At 40.6% G+C, this 25,701-nt stretch overlaps 1 long non-coding RNA gene across 1 annotated transcript in view; it reads right to left on the bottom strand.

The window, feature by feature from the left end:
• Positions 1-9,325: 9,325 nt before the first annotated feature.
• Positions 9,326-25,701, bottom strand: part of LOC121029599 (uncharacterized) — a 51,680-nt gene continuing 35,304 nt past the window's right edge. Inside the window, exon 3 of the long non-coding RNA XR_005789798.1 lies at positions 9,326-9,635. This is a non-coding gene — a long non-coding RNA (uncharacterized LOC121029599). The remainder of the gene's footprint in view (positions 9,636-25,701) is intronic.

Here is a 25,701-nt window from a genome sequence, read left to right as displayed (position 1 = left end):
ACTGATTCTTCCTCTTGTCTCGCCCAATCCATCCCTCCCGTGACCTGTGCTAGTAGTTACCTTTTACATCAAATCTGATGGACAAATTCATGTCTTCACCTATGGATCTCTTACACCTAAATTTTCTGAGTTAATAAAATATAACGAAATTTGAAATAGTAATTTGGGAAGGTGATTGTTATTTAGTGATGAACGGCAGGTGTAAAGGAAATGGGGCGGGAGAGAGGCCAGAAGGAGAACAGAAAGAAAGGACAGAGGTGGGAAGGAAAAGCCAGCCTGAGAACTTCAGGAAAATCTAGTCAGTCAGTTTCAAAAAGTTGTGATGGGGTTAAGATAAAATGCAAAAGTGGCCACCACTGAGTGGTAGGATAATGAGTGAATTTTATTTTCTTCTTTCTGCTTTTCTGTGTTTACACAAGTCTTCTACAACGAATAAGTGTTGCTTTTATAATGAAGAAAAAAATGGCAAGTGTTTTTTAAATTAATCCAATGTGTCATTAGAAAACTGCAGATTGTTCAGGGAGGCAGGAATTCAAATTAATAGTAACCTGAATATATGGTACATGAGAAACTATGAGAGGGTAAAATTTTATGTGTATTTACTGTAAAAGACCACCAAGAATTTCAAATGCAAAACTCAGTAGAAGCATTAGCATCAAAACAACTTTCTCACAGTTCTCCAGTTTCTGGGCTAACTTTGCTTGGTATGCAGTTTTTCATCACATGGAAAGAGTTAAAAAATTGGGAGGCTGGGGGCAGAGACCAAAAAAATCCTCAAAAGCCCACCTTCTAACAGCTCAGCATGGGCTCTGACCAGATGGAAGGGTGATCTTCCATGTACAGTGACAGGAGCCTGGGGCCAGTAGTATCTGCACGTGGGAATCTAGGTGCCATAGCACTGCACCCTGACTTTGCGAACTGGGTTCTCCTTGACTTAGAAATTTGTTATATCCTAAACTATGACATTTTTCTGAAACCCCAAACCTATATTTCCATAGAAGCTATGTTATGATTATCCAATAGGATTCCACGTTCCAGTTGGGTTTTCAAAGATATTTTGCATCATTTTTCTTATTTGGATCTGGTACACTTAATTTCTTTTCTCTTTGTCTCAACTTCAAAGTGAGAAGTATCGAAATCTATCAGCTTCTGAGGGGAGTATAGTAAAATCTCCCCGTATGACTTAAGAGTTTGCCAATCTCATCAGTTTTTCTTTATAAATCTATTTTATGTCTCTGTTGCTAGGTGCATATATGTTTGTTACGGTTTCCCTGGGTCCTTTTCTTTTCTTTTCTTTTCTTTTCTTTTCTTCTCTTCTCTTCTCTTCTCTTCTCTTCTCTTTTCTTTTCTTTTCTTTTCTTTTCTTTTCTTTTCTTTTCTTTTCTTTGTTTAAATAAGTTCTATGTGCAATGGGGAGCAGGAACTCTTGACCCTGAGATCAAGAGTAGCATGATCTTCGGACTGAGCCAGCCAGGTGCCCCCTATTGGATTATTTATATTATGACCTAGCACATGTCTATTCCTTAGCCTCAGCGGTGACGTTTTACTTGGGAAGTGCCAGCCCAGGGCAGTGCAGGTGAAGAAGAACAAAAGTGCCATAAGAAAAAATGCAAGGCCTTATGAGGCAATGAGTTACCCTGCCAACCAGTACTTGCCGGATAGCTCAGAAAGCATAACACTTTCACCATTCAGTAGGACTGTCTCCACAAAGGTTACGAGAAAAGAAAGGACACGGTTTATCCATCTGGCTCCCTTCTCTCCCACTTCCCTTTCATTGAACTTTATCCCACTGGGACCTGATCCCCCCATATTTCAGTGTTGTCATCTGGCCTTTCAGAAGCTCCCAGGAAGCCAGACCAATGTCCTGAAATGTGGCCTCCCGTCCAAATCTAGAGTAGAGTGGACTGTGGGTGGGTGAGGCACTTGAGAGACTCCAAGAAGGGAGACAAGATTTATGTCTGGGATGTCTCTACTAACATACATTCTCATGTAATAATAATACCCTGAAGTCAATTCAATAAAAATGGACCCCCCCCAAAAAAAACTGACAAACTCAAAATCAATTCAATAAACTTGTATTGAGTACTTAGCATGTGCAAGTTGCCATGCTAGTTACTCTGAGAGGAAAATGGCATGCAAGAACTGATTTGGGGCCTCATGGGAGACAAGCAAATCTCTGGAAGGAAGATTTCGGGTTCAGATTTGAATTTCTGCCCTGCCCCTTACTTCTTGGTGAATATGAATAAAATATTTAACTTTCTGAGGCTTGGTTTCCTGAGGATAATAATAGTTCTCTCTTTACAGGATTGGCATAAGACTGAAATGAAATAACAATTTTAAAGTAGCCAGTACATTTGATTACTGTTAAGTGTTATTTCCCTCTCATGAGCTTAACTCAAGGGGTCAATTCAGATAACTACAAAAACATCCATTATAAGCAAAGGATGAACAAAGGACCTTGAATCACAGAGAAAGGAAAGGAGACTTTAAGCCAAGAAAGCTCCGGGAAGGCTTCCAGGTCTGTAGTAAAAGAGAAGGAGAATCCCTTCCCCTTTCCTAGTACGTGGTCATCCCATGGCCAAGTTTCTACTTGGGCAAATCTGGTCTTTGGCACTCTACTTTCTTCTTGTACCTGTCTCCTGCCTCTTATTTCCTCTGCCCTTTGGATCCTTAGGTGGAGTGAAGCCCATCCACGTTGCCTGACTCAGAGGAGTGGGCAGTGTTGGCCAGCTCCCCCAACCCAGCTCCCCTTGCTTCTGGAGCTACTGCTATTTGTTCCAAAGCAAACAGATTATACTAACCCCCATCCAGTTCCATGACTGGTTGTGGCCTCTACCCTCCTAACGTTCGTAGTTCTTCCTCATTGAGGCTTATTTCACAAAGAGAAATCTAAGCAGCATCCCTGCCCCATGAGAGTATACCCATTGAGACAGCTCCTCCAAGCTTTGTTGATTTTTCAGGGTCTTCTTTTTACCACCCTTGGATGCCTAGGCTCTCGGAAAGCTGCCACATTCTCCATGACAGCTTTCTCGGAGGAGTTCTGGCCAGCTGAGAGTCAATGTTACCTCATCGGTAGTAGGTGTTTACAAGTCAAGGGCTGTTTGTTCCCAAACCATGGATGAGCTGGATTTCTGTACTGCTCCTCTACATTTTTCCATCATAAAATTTCCTCTCATAAAAATCCCCTCTAGCATTTTTCTTTTTTTTTCTTTAGCATATATTCCATATATTAAATACAGAAACCACATGTCAATTTTTTTGGTTAAAGACAGATCTAAAGAGCAGCAAAGCTTTTAATTTCCTGCTTGAAAAATTGGATTATTCACATAAGAAACATGTGAAAACAAACTCCTTATTTGATCAGATAAAAGGGGTGAGGCTTATCTACAATTATGACACACACTTTTCCTTCACTTAGTCATTCCTTCTATTTCTCCAGCCAGCCTGAGTATTTCTGTACAGTGAGTCCACTCTGATATGGCTCCTATCTTAATATTTATTCTTCTCACCTGATATTTCAAGACGTCTGCTAGCCGAGAGTGGGAAGGCAAGCTGAGCAAACTTTAGAGGGTACTTTGAATTTAATTCAGCAAGGTGTTCAGAAATGCTACAGCCAGTTGCTAAGTTATCTTCCCACCCTGCCTGGTGATGGCAGGGGCAATGGGCCTAAGTGAGCAGAGGCAATGGGCCATGGTGAGAGAGCACTGGATTGCCACTGGGGCAAGATATTTGCTGAACCACCTCTTAGCGGCATGACATGACGAAGTTATTCAATCTTGTGGGGCCTCCTTTTCTCACATTTAAGATGTCGGTGACAAGCCATACCCATGAAATCAATAATAATCAACAAGATCATCTGACTCCTACAGCATTTGGATACCCGTGTGCCAGATACTGTGCTAAGTGCTGGGGATATAGATTTGAGCAAGATAAAATTCCTGCTCTCAGCGCAGAATCTAGTAGGAAAGTCAGACACGTAGATAGGTATATCGAGTGTTGTGGAAGTATGTTCCACAGTGGCTCACGAGATGGGAGATTATATCAGACACACGTAGGGAGCTTTCAAATTACACACAGCCAGCCCTGGAGGAAAGGTGTTACACTATCTATTCTCACTTCTTTAAAACTGCTTCTGCACATATTTAGCAATGGAAGGCAGGTAGTTTAAGTCAACTCCCCAACATTTTCTATATAACCATATAATTTCCCACCCCAGATCCCTAAAACCTCTTCTGTAATACAATATCCTTGGGCAAAATAAGTCATTACCTAACCTTCAACTTCCACTTGTTCACTAATGACTCTGAAATCTGTATCTTTAGCCCAGACTCCTCTCCTCCGGAACAACTGACAGCTGGTGGGTATTTATCTTCTGGAGGATCCGTGGGGTTTTCATTTGCACTAAAAGAGACACTTAACTCAGGGCCCTTCTCCCTTCTTCTGGTGGACCTATCCCCCCGTACCCCCACCTACTGAAGGACACATGGTTCACCCAAGGTGACTACCTTCCAGTCATCCTAGACTCTTTCCATCTTTTGCATCATTTTTAGTCAGCCACCAAATCCTATAAATGCTGTCTCTGAGACACATGATCTATATCCCCAGCTCTGTATTCCCACTGCCCTGATCCTACTTAAAATCTGCATTAACCTGTAATCATCTTTCTTCTGTACTATCACTATGACCTTCTTGTCTACTTCAAAATGCTACTGTCTATAAACTATAACGTTTCTTTCCCACAGGTAAATCTGGTGACGTCACCTCCAGCTAAAATTCATCCAGTGATTTTTTTCCTCTCTCCTCCTTCCCAAAACCCACAACTATGTCTTATTCCTTTTGCTGCTTGATCAATTCTGGGACAGGGTGAGGGACTGGTATGTGCTGGGGAAGGAAGATGTATAAGGAAAGAATTGTAGAAGATATCATCCTTCACTGAAGTAATTTATAGTCTGATTTGGAAGGCACTGGAAGAGTCAGATAGGTCATTCGGTGATCACTTACTGAATACCTGCGATGCGCCAGGCGTTAAGGCGGATGACTAGCTGCGGTGATTAAAATGCATGGTTCCTGCACTGAAGCTGGGAGAATTGCACTATAATACGTTTTGTACCATTATATTTGTATAAAGTACTATCAGAGCACGGAGCTTGAGTTGTGACTTGAAGGTTGAGGAGGAAGCTACCAGGCTATGGTGGTCTGCATGGGGAGATAAGGGAGCCAGAGTTTACAGCATGAGGAAGCATGATGTTTGGGAAATAGAAAGTACTTTATTGCCACAGGAGGGTAGGGTGCTCAGGGAAGGGTGATTGAGGGGGCAGGAGAGCAAACGGTTAGTCTGAAGCATTTGTTCGTTTATTCACTCACTCATTCATGTGTTCATCAATAAATGTTTTTTTACCTAACATCTTCCCCAGAGTTTCCTATTAGCTCTGTCAGCCCCAGAGAACTATGCCTGTGTCCTGGCTTAAGTCAAGAACTTGAGGGGTGCCTGGATGGCTCAGTTGGTTGGGCGTCCGACTTCAGCTCAGGTCATGATCTCAGGGTCCGTGGGTTCGAGCTCCGCGTCAGGTTCTGTGCTGACAGCTTGGAGCCTGGAGCTTGCTTTGGATTCTGTGTCTCCATCTCTCTTCCCTCCCCCTGCTTGCACTCTCTCTCTCTCTTTCTCAAAAATAAATAAATGTTAAAAAACAATTTTGAAAAAATAAAGAAGAGTCACCCGTGAATAGATAAAAAAATTCTAGGTGAAATCACCATTGATCTATTTGCTTCCCTTTCCCCAACCTCCATTCTCAGTCGCCATAGCATGCCTTCAAACTCTTAAATATTTCTATCTACTATTCCATCCACAGATTAGAGATGGCATCCTTTAAATGAATTAGAATAAAGGAAATAAACCCACTTAAGGAGAAAGGGCTTCTGCACAGAAACCTCTTTGCTGCTATAAATATTCAGGACAGGAAGGCACACGGTTAAGTCAGTTCCCTGCCACCTTCAGTGTATAGTTTTTATGTTTGAAACTCTCAGTGTTCAATCATTACTCCTGTTCTGGCAGTCTTTCCTTTTGTGCATGTGAGCTCCCCCCTATTAAATAAGCCTCTCTTTTGGAAGAATGCTCATGGCAATGACTATAATTACACCCAAAGACTGAGCTGGAAAATGCAGTGATGTGACAGCTTTTGTGATAGGAAGGGTAGAGAAAGAATGAAAGCTTATAATTTTCTTTGAGGTATCTTGAAGTCTGACAGTAGCCTTGCCCTTGTGATGTAAATGTGCAGTGACCCAGACACTCAGGAAAGACTAAGCCAGACAGACATGCCAAGTCCCTGCTACATGGTCTACCAGTCAACAAGCAAGGGAGACCTCAGCACAGTGCTGAGTTCCCTTCTTTAGAGGGAATAGTCTAGAACAGTTGTTACCCCATTTTGTAGTAATGTCAAAACTTTTCATTCCTCATACGAAATGAGAGGTTTTTTTTTTATACATTATGTGTGAAAATACATAATACAAGTAACTACACACTTCTTATTACTTAGAGATAAATGTGTTTCATTCATCACAATAGCATGCATAGATACCTGAAAAACAGAACATCTGTGTTTTAAAAATGTGATTTATTCCATCTACTCACCAAGCTTGGCTCCTTATGTATTTGAAGACACTTCCAGCAGCCCAGAAACCCATGATTTCCTCCTCTCCTGCACTGCCCCTACTTCAAGGTCTCAGACTTGGAATAGTGTCTTCCTTCTATTCATTCATTTGTTTATTGGTTTAATTGTAGCTTTTCATTAAAAAAAAAAAAAGCATAGGGGCCCATTATATTTTGGCCATCATGCTAGAGATCATAGATACAAAGTCAAATGATATTCTGTACCTGCCCTTGAGAAACTTCAGTTCATTTGGGGAGGCAGGTATATAAATCTGTAACAGTACAATGGGCACAAAAGAGGATACTGTTGGTCACTTCTACTGAGGAGGAGTTACTATAAAAGCTTTCGTGTAGGAGGTATTACCCATCAGCAATTGCCGCAATAATGCTTTGCAACAAACTGCTCAAAGACGTGATGACTGAATGCTTCTGAGGCTTATGGTCTGCAAGATGAGAGCCAATTCCCTGGGCTGTGCTTGACTCCAGGCTTTGGGCTGCACTCTCTAAGCTGCAGGTTGGGTTCAGATCTGCTCTCCATGGTTCTCATCCTCCTCCTCAGACCAGATGGTCTCATACTGAGTCACTAAAAAGTAAGAGAACCTGACTGTGCAGAAATCATTTCATTCTCTGCTTTTGCCGCAGTCACCAAAATTCCATTGGCGAAAGCAAGTAATCTGGCCAAGCCCAAAGTCAAGGAGTAGGGAAGTATACTCAACCATTCCATTACATGGATATGGATACTGCTACAGGGAAGTGAAGAGCTGGGACCAAAAAGCGAACTTACTGTAGGAGAGAGACCTTTGATCTGCATTCTGAGAGAGGATTACAAGTTTTATCAGGTGGACCTAAATATCTGGAATAAGAATCAGGAGAAATAAAGGAACATTCGTGTGCAGTATTTGGCCTGAGAGAAATGTTCTGAGATGTAGGAGTTGGGGCTTTTCTGGGGGATCCATGTTCGATGTCCGTCATGGAATATACTGGTGCCAGTAGTGAGTAGAGAGGAGCCCAGCCTATGCCTGTCAGAGCTAAGTAGATCTAGAGGATATTCAATGAAAGACCCCATCCTGCTGATTCTAGGTCCAGATTGACCGTGAAAGGGCAGTGTCTCTGGTTTTTTACCCAGTGTCTCTGGTTTGATGATCTTGAAATCTAAAAGAAGGAAACCAGGACTCACAGTCTGTGCTGCCTTTTGCACCAACCCATTCTTTATGCTGTTGTCTTCTGAGTATTGAGTTTGTGGTTTGTGCTGGTTTCCTACTGCCGCTGTAAACAAATTATCACAAATGTAATGGCCTAAAAACAGCAGAAATTTATTATTTCACGGTTCTGAAATGGGTCTTGTGGGCTAAAGTCGGGCTGCTGGCATGGCTCCATTCCTCCTGGAAACTCTGGGAGAGAATCTGTTTCTTTGCCTTCGCCAGCTGCCAGAGGCCAACAGCATTCCTTTGCTCTGTATTTCCTTCCTCCATCTTCAAAGCCAGCAGTGGAGCATCTTCAAAACTACCTCTGAGCTTCTGCATCCCTCTTCCACCTTTAAAAGACCTTGTGATTATATTGGGCCCACCCTGTTAATCCAGGATGATTTCCTTATTTTAGGAGTAGCTAGTTAGCAAACTTAATCCCACCTACAACCTTAATCCCTCCTTGCCATGCAACCTAGGCTTGTGGACATGTTTGAAAGGCCATTATTCTGCCTCCCACTTATGTCAGGGAGTGGGGGTGACAAACAATGCATTGGCATATGCTCGATGACATAGCAGCACTTTCATTTTTTTCTGCGCTCACTTTTGAATCAACAGAATAGTAAGCAGAGAACCATTTCATAAATTTTTGTTAATGTTTATTTCTGAGACAGAAAGAGACAGAGCATGAATGGGGGAGGGGCAGAGAGAGAGAGGGAGACACAGAATCCAAAGCAGGCTCCAAGCTCTGAGCTGTCAGACAGAGCATGAATGGGGGAGGGACAGAGAGAGAGAGGGAGACACAGAATCCAAAGCAGGCTCCAGGCTCTGAGCTGTCAGCACAGAGCCTGACGCAGGGCTGGAACTCACAAACTGTGAGATCATGACCTGAGCCAAAGTTGGACGCTTAACCAGCTGAGCCACCCAGGTGCCCCTAGATCTATTCATTTTAATTGCTGGATTGTGTTTCACTGTTTGACTGTAATGTTTATTTTCCACTATGGTAGTGAACTTAAACTTTTTTATATTTAAAACAGTACTGCAATGAACATCCTCCTCTCGATGCATGTCCTTGTTCCTACGGGCTAGCGTTAGCATTGTCTGGGCTCGTCAAAGTGTGGACTGAAGACTATCACCAGATAATGACTACAAAGTACAGAAATTGAGAATAAGCTTTCAGAAACTTGAAAAGCAAATTACCTGGGCACTTTGATGTCTGCTGAATTGACAAGAAAAAAAAAAGTATCATATCCAGGCTTGTATTTTGTATTTTTTAAAATTTTCTTTAATGTTTATTCATTTTTTGAGAGGGGGGAGAAATAGAGACAAAGTGTGAGCAGGGGAGGGGCGGAGAGAGAGGGAGACACAGAATCTGAAGCAGGCTGCAGGCTCTGAGCTGTCAGCATAGAGCCCGATGTGGGGCTCAAACTCACAAACTACGAGATCATGACCTGAGCCAAAGTCGGACGCTTAACAAACTGAGCCACCCAGGTGCTCCTATTTTGTCTATGTTTATGTTTTATTTGTTTTATGTTTTTACTGTATTTTACAAAAATATTGATCCTCAACAGGTTGGAATGTTAACACTTGGTTTTTTATTCAGAGAATTTGAGGATCTCGAGACAGTTTCTACCTAGAAGTGGTATGTCTGGTTTGATGAACTGGTGCATTTTTAGCTCTATAAGGTGTTAACAAATTGCACTCCGGAACAGTCAAACCAATTTCCATTCTCTTCTGCGGTATATGAAGGTTCTCTTTTTTCCCAGTTGCATTGTCAGACTTCAAAATCTTTGCCAACACGGTACCTGTGAAATGATATTTCATCTTAATTATAGCACTTATCTGATTAATAGTTAGGTTGGACATCTATATGTTTGTTAGGTTCCCATTTGTGTGACTCTGACAAGGTAGATTTTCTCAGTTTGCATTTGTGAAAATATGTCTGTAACAAGCTAGCTGTGGGAGGTAAAGTATTATAACAGGTATAACTGGTTTTGACTAAGAAAAGCCTAGAATAGCTAGTTTTGGCTTGATGAAGGACAGGAAAAGCTAGTTGTAGCAAATGAACGCATACACAGGTACTTCAGTGTCTTTCCTGGTATTTTAGACTTTGGACAATGATTCAGTCATCAGCACTAAGACATTTCAGTGGACTAATTATCACTGAGAATTCTGTACCTGTCATCCAGTTCTGATAGCCAGTGACTTTCTGGTCCTGATGAGGCTGAAGACACAGAGGGAGACTGAATTCACCTGTGAGCTTTGTTCTTTTCTGGAGCTGTGATCTGACCTCTCACTCACTCTACCTTTGGTACGGGCGAAATAACTGGGGAGAAGGTATGGAGGTGGGCACACTTTATCAGGCATTCCCTTCCAATCACCCTGTAGTCAGCCTGATTTTTTTTTTTTTTTAATGCAAACCAGAACCTATGCTACCATACTTAAAACCTCTTGATACCTTCCTACAGCATTATCAAATCTGAATTACTTGGCCTGGATCTTTCCTGTCTCTTCCATCCCTCTCACCTTCCCTTCCTCCTAGCCTGTGAGATGACATTTCTTGCAGAGCCCCAGTTTATGGCCAATTGTTTCACACTTTAGTCACTTGGCTTAAAGAATGCCTATTCCCAGAATACTTTCTTCCCCCAGTTGGCCTGGTGCACATTTCCTCCTCATTCATAACTCAACTATGAAGCCTCTCCCAGGGAGAATGGATTATTTTCATTTGTATGCTCTATTAAATTAAAGTGTTCACACATTCCCTCCTTTTTACAATAAACTTTTGCCCAAGGTGCATAGCTCAATGAATTATTACAAAAAGAACAACTGGTGTAACCATCACCTGGCCAACAAATGCAAAGTTAGGAGTCCCTCTCTCCACTAACTAGTACTTTATTTTTTTTTATTTTTTTATTTTTTAATGTTTATTTATTTTTGAGACAGAGAGAGACAGAGCACGAATGGGGGAGGGGCAGAGAGAGGGAGACACAGAATCCGAAGCAGGCTCCAGGCTCTGAGCCATCAGCCCAGAGCCCGACGCGGGGCTCGAACTCACGAACCGTGAGATCGTGACCTGAGCCGAAGTCGGACGCTCAACCGACTGAGCCACCCAGGCGCCCCATAACTAGTACTTTATACAAATGAAAGCACATAACATGTACTTTCTCTGTCTGGTTTCTTTAGTTTACCGTTCATTGTATTTTTGAGATTTATCCCATGTTGTATAGAGCAGCTGATTTGTTTTCCTTGCTTTATAGTATTTAATTTATGTCAACATTGTATGTATTGATTTGTTTTTCAAATTGTTGGTGGATATTAGAGTTGTTCCTATTTTGAGACATTAAAAATAATGCTTCTGGGGCACCTGGGTGGCTCAGTCAGTAGAGCATCTGACTCATGATCTCAGGGTTGTGAGTTCAAGCCCCACATTAGGCATGGAGTCTACTTTAAAAAAAATGTTTCTATGAACATGCATGCACATGTCTTTTGGTGCACATGTGTGTATATGTTTCTGGTGGACATATACCTAAAAATGGAATTCCTGGGTCATAAGATATGTGATATGTTTAACTTTACCAGATAATGACAGTTTTTCAAAGTAGTTGTGTATATTTATACTCCCCCAGCAATTTTGCTTGTAATCAGCTCTTTTATTTTAGCTATCATTTTGAGTATTGTTGTGGTTTTAATTTTAATTTCTCTAATGACTAATGAAGTTGAGCATTCATATATTTATTGGCCATTTAGATATCCTATTTTCTGAAGTGCCTGTTTACATCACCCCTTACACATGTACGTTTCCCCCCAAGGTTGTCTGTTCTGTTATTGTTCTTAGAGGTTCTTTATAACTTTAATAGAGTCCAGTTTATCAGCATTTTCCAGACAACCCACCAAATCATAAGAAATAACACATTGCTGTTATTTTAAGCCACTTTGTTTGGGGAGTGTGTTCAAGAGCAATGGATAAGTGAAGCAGAAGAGTAAGAGAGTCTTTTATCTATGGGAGTCATCTTATCACTTGGAGTCAATTTATCACTTGATTCATCAGAAACCCGGAAAAGTTCTTAAAGAACTGTGTTGGCCTGGGCAGAGACATTTCCAAATGAAAAGAGGCCTCTAAGTCCTCAAACTTCTATGGGGAGGAAGTAGGTTAAGGCTTCTCAGCTACAAACATCCAGTGGAAAAAGCAGGATAGAGGGCTCTCCAGAGGCTAGGGTGAAGAGCGACAGAGATCTATTCCAAGAAGCAGGACTAGCAACATATGCCCAGTGGATTTGGGAATTGCTACGGATCAATGACAGCTCTGCACCTCCTTTTCACTCCCCTGTTTTGAATGCAAGCATTTATTTTGGTCATCGTATCCCTAGCTTATGAAGGTATATTGAGTGTATGTGTCTGTGTGTATTCAGGGGAAGGGGATAGAGATAACTTGTCTTTTTAATTCACAGTCTGCACTATCTCAGTGTATCTGCAGGAAAACATCTCATGAGCCCCATCTGAATTTGGACGTGACTTAGATTACAAGATGCCATATGGGATGAGCTTTGGGAGTCCAGAGAGGGGTGAATGTAAGTATATTTTATCTGTGCGGGATGTGAATCCTTAAAGATCAGAAAGTACACTGTAATATCTAGTCTTACACATGACACCCAGTATTCTTGTTCTTATGTAATTAGTCCCCTCCCACATGACATCTGGGTTAACTTTGTGACTTGCTTTAACTATTAGAATATGGCAGAAACAACATCATGCCGGTTCTGGGCATAAGACTCAACAAGGCCAGGCAGCTTTCACTTTTGCATTTTGGGGATCTCTGAGTTGTCATAGAAGACATTCAGATACCCTGATGGAGGGATCATATGGAAAGGTCATGTGGACAGGGAAGAGGCCTAGATCCATGGAAACAAAGAGAGGAGCCCAGTTGTCTCAGCTGAGCTCAACCTCCCAGCCTTCCCCCCACAAGGTGTCAGTGAGTGAAGCCATCCTGGCTGTTGTCATTCCAGCTGATGTTTAATTGTAGCTCCATGAGACACCCCAAGTGACACCACCACAACCGCCCACTGAGTCCCAGTCAATCCGTAGAATTATGAACAATGACAGAATTGTGGCTGGTTTAAGCCGCTACGTTTTGGAGTGGTAAGAAAACAACATTTCTATACTATTACTCTACTTTGTGAACCTGCTATATCTCTCCTTTAGTTAGATCTTCAATTTCCCCCAACAATGTTTTATAGTTTTCTGTGTAGAGATCTTGCACATGTTTTTAGATTGGTTCTTAGACACATGGCTTGTGTATACTATTGGTAAATGGCACTATGTTTAACACTCGATTTTCTAATTGTTTATTGCTAGCTTATAGAAATTTAACTGTGTATAGAAACTAAATACATGATTTTGTTTTATTGACTGTGTACCCAGTGACCGTCTTTAATTCTCCTCTTAATTCAACAGTTTATCTGTAGATACTTTAGATTCTTCTACATGTGAAATTATGTATAAATAATGACAGATTTATGTCTCCCTTTCCAATTCTAATAGGGTTTATTTCCTTTTTCCTTACCTAATTGCACTGGCTAGGACCTCCAGCATAATGAACTAGCCATTCTTGTCTCATTCTTGATTTTTTAAAAAAATTTTCAATATTTAACTGTTTTTTTTTAATGTTTATTTATTTTTGAGAGACAGAGCATGAGCGGGGAAGGGGCTGAGGGAGAGAGACAGACAGACAGACAGACAGACAGAATCTGAAGCAGGCTCCAGGCTCTGAGCTGTTGGCACAAAGCCCAACATGTGGCTTAAATCCACAAACTGTGAGATCATGACCTGAGCTGAAGTCGGAGGCTTAACGGACTGAACCACCTAGGTGCCCCAAACTCTTTTTTTTTTTTTAAGTTGGCTCCACACTGGGCATGGAGCCCAATACAGGGCTTGAGCTCATGACCCTGAGATCAAGACCTGAGCTGAGATCAATAGTCAGATGCTTAACCAAATGAGCCACCCAAACACCCCTCAATATTTAACTCTTAAGTGTGGGTTTTCCAGATACGTTTGGGAAGGCAAGAATTTTTATTATAAATGGGTATTGAATTTTATAAAAAACTTTTTCTGCATCTATTGAGATGATAATATGATTTTTTATATCCATTACTGTGATGAATTACATTGATTTTTAACTTTAAAACCAATCTTACATATCAAATAAATCCAATTTGTTCATGAGGTATTATTCTTTTTACCTATTACAAAGCTTGATTCCTTGTTATTTTAAAAAAAAATTCTGCATGCATGTTCATGAGACAGAATGGATTATAATTTCTTTCTTTGTGGGTCATTGTCAGGCTTGGGTATAAAGGCTATGTAAATCCCATAAATTTATTTCCTATTTCTTTCCTATTCTCTGGAAAAGTTTGTGTAAAATTGATGTTATAACTTTTTTCAATGTTTAGTGGAATGCACTAATGAAACATCTCAGGTGGGGAAGATTTTAATTATAGGCTCCCTTCCTTTGATAGATGTGACATTATTCAAATCCTCCTATTCTTACTGTGTTCATTTTGATACATTGAGATTTTCAATTTGTCAACTTTACCCAGATTTGCAAAATTATCAGTATAAAATTATTTGCATGGTCACTTTAATGATCTTTTCAATGATTGTTTTTTCATTTCTAAACTTGTTTAGTTGCACTCCCTACCCTGCCAATTCCTTTTTCCCTCTCTCTTCCTCTCTCCCCCCTCCACTACCCTCCCTCCCCTGCTTTTCCTGGTCAGACTGGCCAGGTGTTTGTCAATTTCATAGGTTTTGTTTTGTTTTGTTTTGTTTTGTTTTGTTTTGTTTTGTTTTGTTTTATTTTTTTTTTAAGAATCAGATAAACCTCATTATTTGTTTTCTGTTTTATTATTTTCAATTTTTTTCTTTATTATTTACCTTCTCTACTTAATCTGAGTTTGCTGTTCTTTTTCTACGTTGTTGAAATATTGAGATTTTTCATTTTCAGTTTTTCTACTTCTCTAAAGGCTACATTTAAGTGTATAAATTTCTCTGGGAACACAGTTTCAGATGCAGCCCTACAAGTTTTGATACATCACATTTTAAACACGTTCAATTAAAAATATATTTGAATTCCTATTGTGATTTTTGGGTTGACCTATCAGATTGTTTAGTAATATATTATTAATTTCTAAAATTGTGGGAGTTTGTATAGGTATTTTTGTTAGTTATTAGTAGCTTAATTATATTGTGGTCAGAGAACATACTCTGCTTTATTTCAGTTTTTATTTATTTATTTATTTATTTATTTATTTATTTATTTATTTTTTATTTATTCAACTTAACTGATCTCTACATCCAACAGGGGCTTAAAGTTTTGACTCCAAGATCAAGAGTCGCACACTCTACTGACTGAACTAGGCAAGTGTTCTATTATTTCAGTTTTTTTTTTTTAATTTTTTTTTTCAACGTTTATTTATTTTTGGGACAGAGAGAGACAGAGCATGAACGGGGAAGGGGCAGAGAGAGAGGGAGACACAGAATCGGAAACAGGCTCCAGGCCCTGAGCCATCAGCCCAGAGCCCGACGCGGGGCTCGAACTCACGGACCGCGAGATCGTGACCCAGCTGAAGTCGGACGCTTAACCGACTGCGCCACCCAGGCGCCCCTATTATTTCAGTTTTTTATGTTTGTTAAGACTTCCTTTCTAGAATTCAGTTGGTTCACTCTTCTCTATATATTAATTTCATCAAATTTGTTAATCATGTTGCTCAAATCCTCACATTTTTACTTTTTTTTTGTTTGCTCATTCTTTTTATAACTTTTAGCAAAAGAGTTGTGTTAAAATCTCCCATTATGATCATGGATTGATCTACTTCTCCCCTTTAGTTCTGAGAATGTTGTTTCACATATTTTGAGGCTACACAAAAATCAATAGTGATAATCTTCCAAAGAACCACTCCACTGGGCAACCCTAAGTGCTGGGTTATCCAGGAGACCTGGAAAGACCTCTGGCTGGCCTGGATCATTCATATAGCTCATTTTTGCTCTGTTACTCTTAAATGTTAGTGGCCTCCTTGTGGTTTGGTACATGCTTAACACACTCCTGCTTGGAGCCTTTGAATTTTCCATTCCCTGTCCCTAGAACACTCTTCGAGTTGTCCTCAAGGCTTGTGTCAGTGAGAGATACGAAGCACACAGAATTATACCTGGACCACAGGAGCTATTATAAGAGGAGGGAAGGAATACTATGAGTTCAAGTGTAAGGAGGGCATCATGGAGAGTCATTAAGATTCACCCAGAGAAAAACTGATTTTGAATGGGGACAGAGAACAACATATTGTAGTCAAGTAAACCAAGGCATGGAGCTGTGAACATGAGAGCTTCTCTTGAAACATCACAGTGAGTCCAGGGCTCAGGTAGGAAAATGGTAGGTGATAGGTGAAAAGACTTGGAAAATAAGCTGAATCACAAAATAAAGGGCCGTGAAGATGAGGCAAAGGATTTTGGACTCTGCATTATCCATCCTCCTCCCAGACTCTTAACTTCTTTCCTTATTAGAATATAAGATTCCTGAGGACATACCTAGAAAGATGCTCTGCACATAACAAGCAAGCCATGTTCTACATACTGGTGATTAAGCACGCAGGCCCTGGGGTGAGGTTGTCTGGGTTCGGATCTTGCCCCATTCCTTCTTTACTGTAGGTGCCTAAATGCTCTACCCCTTCTTTTCCTGATCTGTAAAAAGGGGCTGACGTACCAGGCTCACTGGATAGGTGAGGATTAGCTGTTATATATAAAGCACTTGGTATACGTTTATCACATAACCATTAGCTGTTATTAACTTGGAAAATTCCTAATTTCTTTTCTTTAATTTTTTTTAAGTTTATTTATTTTGAGAGAGAGGGTGTGTGTATGCACACAAGCGGAGAGGGACAGAGAGAGAGGGAGAGGAAGAATCCCAAGCACAGAGTCCAACGTGGGGATCGATCCCACGAACTGTGAAGTCATGACCTAAGCCAAAATCCAGAGTCACTTAAACTACTGAGCTCCAAAAATTCCTAAACTACAGGTGCTCCAAAAATTCCTAATTTCTATAATAATCTCCTTACATTCAAGATTCAAACTTCTGCCTTAAGGGAGAAATTTGTAAGTAGAGGTGGAGGAAGGAGAACTTATATCACCCAACCTAGTAACTATAGCCTGACCCCACAGCACTTTTCTAATTTCTTTGTGACAAGTACCGTCTCAGTTTCCAAACTGTTGTTCAATCAAGTGACAACATGGCAGTGACTGCTGGGATTTTTATCTGTTTCCATGACACCTAAAATGTAATAAATAAGGAAAGGATGATAAGAAGGCCTTATATTCTGATCATTACTTTGCTTCCAAGAGCTGTTACTCCATGTAAGTGCCCCCGCAAAAGCTTAGCTATTCAAGTGATGGTTAGAAATCAGCTGGGAGGGAGCACCTGCGTGGCTCAGTTGGTTAAGCGTCCAACTTTGGCTCAGGTTGTGATCTCACGGTTCATGGGTTCGAGCCATGCATCGGACTCTCTGTTGTCAGCACCAAGCCTGCTTTGGATCCTCTGTCTCCTCTCTCTCTGCCCTTCCCTGCTCACACATGTGTGTTCTCTCTCTCTCTCTCTCTGTTCTCTCTCTCTCTGAAAAATATAAAAAAAGAAAGAAAAAATAAATCAGCTGTGTGTGATTCCACAGCAGTTGATTTTCCTGACCGATGTGTTTTACAGGCAATTAGCACAGAACAGAGTACTTGCCATCAAGGACAAGAAGTAAAGAGAATTACCTAGAGCAAGTAAAACAAAACCCGAAATGCATCATAGATGCAACAGAAAAGCTTTACCATCCCTGGTTTGCCGTTCTAACTTGTCCTGAAGTGTGTACTGAAAGAACTTGATGGGATGGGCAGACAGTGCCAGCACTGAGACAACACTGTCACTGGGAAAGTCACTTGACAAATCCTAATCTTGCCAACAGCCGCACCATTAGCGGCTCTGATGCTAAGATTAAATTAAGTCTGTGCCCCAGGAAAGCATAACTATGCCAGGATACTCCTCCCACGGAGTGTTTTTCACGTTGAAGCTTAATGTTCTCAACACTCAGCTCGAGATCTGTTTTCAGTTGCTATACAAAGGATTAGTGAAAATAACTCCCTCTCATGTGATTATTGTTTCAGAAATATATCCCATCGTAGAATTCATAGAAGACCCTGACTTCCTATAGAAAGGCCTTCGAGAAACAAGGTAAAGAAAATAAAATCATAGATGTCTAACAGACAAAATTTTGATTTTGATATTGTATTCAATAACAAATCTTGGTCAATGAATGTTTATTTCAAAAAAAAAGGCATGCACAGCCACCTTCCTACTAATGGTAGGAAATTACATAGCTATTTAAATATTGAACTATTGCAAATTAAGGTGTAAATGTTGATGATGTTCACAGAGATGGACTGCACACTTTACCCTTACTCTGGTCTTAGTAATATTTTCTGTGGAGCCATCATGACAGGTCAGTCCAGTTTTTGAGGACTCAGTATTCAAATCATTGTAAAAGAAGGGGGATAATACTACTGACCTCACATCATTATTATGAAAATAAAGCAAAATCAAGTAAACAATAGTTTTAAAAAACTATTAACAGTATAGAACTCTTAATTAGTAATATGAGGAAAGACACACAATAAATTCTAGTCTTTTCATACTATCACATAAATACATGTATGCATGCATATATGGGTATATATTTATTCTTGTTCTGGTTAACCTGAAGCACAGCTATATAGATCTACACCTAACAAAGGTATATGGGAATTTTATAATTAAAGCTAGAGGTTTTTTCTATCAACATATCAAGCACTTTCTTTGTTTTCTAAAAACCACGATAGCAATTTTTATATTTGTTATACCAGAACATAATAAGTGGTTATTCACAGGAACACGGACAGAATTATATAAAAACAACAGGTGCAAGAACTCATAGATTGTCGTTAATTGCAAAGGCTCTGAGGATTTGGAGCCAGCGTTATAAAATACCACAAAAGCAGGTGTTCTACCTCTTCTTATGGCTCGTGTGAGCGCTTAGAAATATTTGACGTGATAGATGACAGCTTGCTTAATGATGAGCCTGAACAGGACGGCTGACAAGAGGATTAGTGGCATGTGGAGAGCTGGGGATTGGAGAAGAGAAAAGGTATGATCAGAGTCCCAACTGCGGCCAAAGTCAGTTTCTGTGTTCTGAGGACCCTCTGTCTCCTCTGGTTTCTCCCTTGGATTCCCTATGCGCTCCACCAGCTGGATTGCAGGCTATCTCCCTACTGGAGTGTCCTTCCCTAGCTCTTCTCATGATGGGCTCCTTCTAAATGTTTAGCACTCAGCTGACGCTACTTCATGGAAACTAACACCTCCTAGTCCCTCTATTTCTCTGTAGCCTTTATCACCATCTACGTTATTTAATCATTTGTTTACTGTTCACGGTGTTGCTGCCCAACAGCAGGTGAGCTTTGTAAAGGGAAGAACTACATCTCCAGCGGTTTCTGGGTCATAGGAAACATAAATAAAAAAACTGATGAATGAATGAATGAATGCGTTAATCTCTGAGGCCCCCTACAGCTGTATCATTTCCTTCTTGATTACCTCTTACCTCAAAAAGCATTAGTTTTGTTCTTGATTCATTTAAGTCCCCTATTCCCAATTTTTTGGGTAATAGTATGTTAAACACAGCTAGTTCTCATTAGCACATTAGCTATCAAATATGACCACCCTTTCACATAACAGAATGATTTCTGACTCCTAAATACAGAGGACAAATTGAGGGTTGCTGGTGGGGTGTTGGGTGGGAGTATGGGTTAAATGGGCAATGGGCATTAAGGAGGGCACTTGTTGGGATGAGACTGGATGTTATATGTAAGTGATGAATCACTAAATTCTACTCCTGAGACTATAAAAAATAAAATGAAATGAAATAAAAGCAAAACAACAACAACAACAACCCAAAAACAAAAACCAAAATGATTCTGCCTAGTTAAAATTCCTTTGTGATCTACTTCTTAGAGTATATAGGGGTGTTCATTTCTAACACTATAGAAAATTGTAGAACCCCCAATGATAAAACACTTAGAAATGCTTAATGAGTTATACCAAACATTCTTTTAAAATTTTTTTAAATGTTTATTTTAGAGAGAGAGAGAGAGTGTGAGCGGGAAGGGGGAGAGAGAGAGGGAGACACAGAATCTGAAGCATAAAACAATAAGAATCAGGAGAAAAATAAAACTGCAAAGATGAGGGGAAAAAAGAAACACAAAAATGCATTCTTTGAAATTAAAAACTCAATAGGCAGATTAGGAAGGGCTAAGAGAGCACTGTCAAACTGGAGGTATATGTGAGCATGAATCACAGAGAGACTACGAGATGAAAACTGTGAACAGAGATGAAGAGACATTGGGGATGAGATGAAATGTTACCTAACAGGAGCTCCCGAAGGAAAATATACGAAGAAATAAGCAAGAGGCAATATTGGAAGTTACGATGACTAAGAATTTTCCAAAATTTATGACACACATAAGTCATCTGATTCAGAAAGTTCATGGAAGTCCTGACTAGTATAAATAAAAGTAAATCCACTCTGAAACACACTGTAGTGAAACAGCAGAATATCAGAGACAAAGATCTTAGCAAAAGTCAGAAACATGTACCCGAAATGAACAATAAATAGATTAATCGGAGAATTCTCAACAGCAATGCTCTAGTCAGAAGACCGTGCAATAATATCTTCAAGTGCTGAGAGAAGATAGTCATCCAGCTAACATCCTATGCCAGACTAAACTACCATTAAATGATAATAATGAGAGGTGCACCTATAACAAACCCTAATACTTCAAGAAGAACAAAATTGAACTCAGAAGGCGTGAGATGCAAAAAGGCATAATCAAAGAAACTAATAAATATTCAGATAATTCTAAATAGGCTTTGTTGGATAAAACAACATAATAATGATCTATTTGCGGTCACAAAAATAGGATGGAACTGAAATGAGATGAAAGAGATTTTGGCTTAGAGTGTTCAAAAGTCTATTACTTGGGAGGTGAGACATTTGTCAACCTTAGACATCGAAAGTCACATGTGCACGATCAAATGTTAACTATCACCACCAGCAGAAGTATATATTTTTCAAACACACAGCTTTCAAATCAGTAGGTGCTGTCCAAAAGCCTGAAGTCTAGTGCAGCTGACAAAGTCTTTCACAGCACTAGAGCTGACATTCTACCTGCTTTGTGAAAGGTACCCCCCTCCAAAGAAACTTCAAAGTGCATTCCTCTCTCTTCTTGGGTGCCCTGGGCAAACCTCCTATACAGCAAGCTGTAATGTCCTGTTTCTTGAATCAGTTTCCTGTGCCGCCTTCACCATTATATCCCAGTGCCTGGCACAGAGCAGGGTTCTCATGCTTGTAGAATGAATAGATGCAACTTGCTCAAGGTCACACAACTACTCACTGGCAGGTAAGAATGAGAACCCAGATCTTTGTTCACCCAGGCTTGTTCCTTTCGGGGAAAAAAAAAATTGTATCTGAAAAAATTGTTGTGTCCCATGAAAACAGTAGCTGCTTGGATTAAAGCGATAAGAAATCCCTCTGAGATCAAAAAAGCAAATGAAAACAGAAAAATTCACATCAGTAACTATTGCCAATCTTCTGTTTTTAAGAAAATCCACATTTTGCAGGTTATGCTGGTGATGGAGCAGAGTGCTAGAACAGGTTTTTGGAGAGCCTGATGTTTCCAGGGAGAACTTGACCATACCTATCCCAAGGCAGGCTCTCCAGAAGCATGATCCTAGGGGACAGAAAGGATTCCCTACCCACCAGCTTGTCACTGCAGGGAATTAAAATGCCTTGAGACCCTATTGGTGATAAGTTAAAGAGGTGGAAGGTGGAAGGATTTGGAGATAGCTGAGAATTTGCTCTTGGAAGGCTCTGCATGGAATAAACAAAGAAGAGGCATTAAAGGGAGGCAGACAGGGAGGGCAGAGAAGCTAAAGGTAAAGGAAGATACCTAATACCTATTTCACAATTTTGCTCAGGGCCAACCCTGTTCAGATTTTCAGCCTCAGCAACCCACAGGTTAAAATGGGAGGTTTCATATTTGATCTCCCTGGCCTCACAACAAAATTAAAGGGTGGGCAGGAAGTGGAAGATTTTTTGAGATTTCGGTGGGCAGTAGACAACTGCATTAGAGAGGACCCCAAAGATGTATATATCTATGTACATATATTTATATGGACAGAGAGAGAGAGAGAGAGAGAGAGACATATATAGCCATGCAGGATTTTCTCCAGCCCTTTCTTATCAGTCAAGAGCCAAGAAGGGCAGACTATTCCAAAGGCAGCTTTCCTTCAAGAGGAGGATGGTCACAGAGGCAGTAAAGGGAAGTCAGGACTGAGGGTGGCAGCCTGCACAGGAGGGAAAGTGAGGCGCTGAGCATGAGAGCCATAGCTTGGGTATCTGTCTAAATTTGCAGAGACTGGAGTCCTGCTATGTCTAGGTTCGTGCCTCTGGAAAAGGATTAAGGTTCTTAAATCCAGCCTCTTCCCTCCACCTAGACAATCCCTTCTCTCCTTAACCTGCCTCCCACGTGAAGAAACATCAGGAAGGAAACACACTCCCCCAAAAGACTAAAAGGTGTGTGTGTGTGTGTGTGTGTGTGTGTGTGTGTGTGTGTGTGTGTGTTTAATGTGTTATCGAGAATGGACAGAGGAATTTGGGCAGCAGGAATACCTAGCATTTCTGCCACACTGAAGTGACTAAGGTTAATTTTCTACTCCATCCTTCAACTTTGAGGTACCAGGTGAAGTCCTGTTTTTTCATTAATTAGTCTGACTTTTTGTAGGATTGTGGAGCTTTATCAGAAAGGGACTTCATAACTATCTCCAAGTGGAACAGAGTGGAACCCTACAAGCTCCCGAGGAGATTTTTTTCACAATTAGCATTTCAGTCAAAGCCTTAACTCTGCAAAAGGAAAGCATAATGTGGAACAAGAGCTCCCGAGGCAGCCTGTTCTGACTCTGGCTCTCTGGGGCTCTGAAGGAGCCGATTGTGATCTAGCATTGAAAACAAAACAGAGCTTTCTCTCTTGAGCCTTGCTGTTTGTGCTTGTTCAGAGTGCATGGGCTAATACTTTGATCTGTGATTACTTGCTTATTTCCAAGGACCTCACTTACACACATTTGTTGGGGAAAAAAATCTCCATTTTCTCACAAGGGGGTTGAGTGAGAAAAATCCAATTAGTAGGTAAACATTTCATCAGACTGGGTTAGGGTATGCATTGCTACCATCGTTTGCCCATGTGAACTGCTGTTAGAAAGAAGCCCCTTGAATAATGTTACCTGTGGAACTGCTTTAATATCTTCCTTGACAACAGACGCTTGGCATTAGTGAATCAACCACTGGGTTAATTAGAACTCAGACATACGGCCTATTCTCAGCTCATAGAATAAACACTGTTTTCCTTTGACCTAATTACAGGATGTTCTTAAACATCATCATTTTGTGAAAGAAACTGACTACAAATTGCCTCATGAGCCACATTGTCAGGACTCAAAATGTGCCTGCAATTTGGAGAAAGTGTTTGCAATTTGCCAACAAAATGCCGGCCACAGAAGACAGCACCGTTCTCAGGCAGTGGGCATGTTCTCTTTGCAGATGCTACGTTCTTTCCCCTACTTTCCCTCATCTTCTACATAGCCCCTATCTGGAAAAGGTCAGATCAGAATCAGCATGTCCTTTACCTTTATCAACATATTTTATGTGGTAGGCTCCACAAAGCTGCTGGCTTCAGTGATATTCTAGATTTCTTCCCCCAAGCACCAGCAATAGTTTCTATTGTCATGATTGAATTAAAAAGCCAACAAACAAAAAATTACCACACCACCACTGCTATCAACAACAGCAAAACTCAGAAACAAACTAATTTTATTTAAGTCAGTGAGGCTTGTTTAAACACCTGGGGGTATATAATGGATCAACTGTTCTGGACCACATTGGATTGTTATTGTAGAATTGTGTTTGAGTTTTTACCCTAAGGGACTGTAATACCTGGGGCCTTACCAAACCTGATCTGCACAGGTACCCCTTTGCCATATGGGAAAACACCTGGGTATGGAAGGGAGAAAACATTGGAAGGGGCCTATGTACTCCTTTGATGGGGCTGCTGGGACGCCCAACATTTAGAGTGGTAAGGACTCTGATCTTAAACACCCTTCTGGAGACATCCTCCCATGTATGACTACAGACCTTTGACCAACGGACTGCAAGCCTCTTATAAAAAACAGAAAATGAAGGCTCAGATAACAACGTATATATAATACACAGATTATTATACTACCTGGAGTTTCGATACTATTCTGGAGAGCTTTTACAGAGTAGTAATTCCTAGTCTTTGAAGGTGTTCTGCAACTTGGCCACCACTAGAGGGCGGAGCAGACCACTTCCACACGTTTTCCCCAGCGAAAAGTTGAAAGACCAGTTCTGAAGGAAGGGCTGAATGCTGGGCAGACCTCTCTCTGCACAGAAAAGTCTCTCCACCTTTTAACTTCACCCAACATGTGCATCACCTCTGAAGGTTAGGGGCAGAGGGAAGAGCAGGCACGCACGGCATCAATTGCATTGAAATGTGGTATTTCATTGAAGAAGAGAATCTTGCCTTTGATAACTTTCATGTATTAAAATATTTCAGCCCTTTCCATGTGCCAGAGACTGGTAGGCACTGAGAAAATAATCCAAGTAGCTCTCTCGTATTCCCTTCTACAGGCTTACAGTTTAGGCAGCAATGCCAACACAGGTGAATTAATCAAGAGAATACAGCTTTCTAAATGCAGTACAGCTCAGAGGAGAATCTAAGCCAGATTTGGGTGTGAGTGAGCAGGTAGCATTCATTTCCCCACAGATTTAATAAGTGAATGTGCCAGAGGCTCAAGGACCAAATCAGAAGTCACTGAGGGAAGGAGAAAGACAAGGCAGAAAGAGGTTTAATCTGTGATTACTTGCTTATTTCCAAGGATCTCACTTGCACACATTTGTTGGGGGGAAAAAAAATCTCCATTTTCTCACAAGGGGGCTGAGGTGAGAAAAATTCAGTTAGTAGGTAAATATGATAAAGTGCTTTCAGTGCAACAGAATATGTAACAGGAAAAAAAAAATATCCAAATGCAAAATAAGAGAGAAAAGTCAATAGCTGGTACAGAAAAACCATGGTTTTTTCAACTATGCACTTTTCTAGATTTCAGAAGGTTTGGGATAAAAGCAATTTAGGAAGAAAACAATAACATGACCACACTGCACTGAAAGAAGCCATTTGAATATCATTCTTATTGTGTGTGCAGGGGTGCATCTGGGACCCCTGCAGGCCAGTCTAGGAGCCATTTTAGAACCTGTCTCCCCTTCTCCAAAATGTCTAGCTAACCCACTGAACGTGCCTGAAGTGCTCATAGAGTGGTTCTCAGTCTTGGCAACACCAAGATTACTTGCGGAGCTTCTAAAATGCAAATGTCGAGCCCCACAACCCCTCCCTGTTGTGATTTAATTTTAGAAAAATCCCTAGATTATTCTAATGTGAAGTCAGGGTGGAGGCCTATTGAGTTATACACTGATGACATTCCACAGGGAAAACACAAAATCCCAATTAGGATATGGGCATCTTCACTTTCTTGAGCACCAGGAATGAACGGAACCCTGTGTTAAACTTTTTGCACCTGGAATGGTTTGTAGGTAAAATACGTTATCACAAAGAAATTAACATTACAACTCAAATGAATCCACAGAGGGTAGAAAACATTGCAAAATATTTTTACTGTTCATAAGTCTTTTTTTTAAT

This window comes from Herpailurus yagouaroundi, unplaced genomic scaffold (assembly GCF_014898765.1).
Source record: "Herpailurus yagouaroundi ecotype Mexico unplaced genomic scaffold, PumYag 139, whole genome shotgun sequence".
NCBI lineage: Eukaryota > Metazoa > Chordata > Mammalia > Carnivora > Felidae > Herpailurus > Herpailurus yagouaroundi.
The sequence above is the reverse complement of the archived record's forward strand: the minus strand, read 5'-3'. Positions and strand labels throughout refer to the sequence as shown.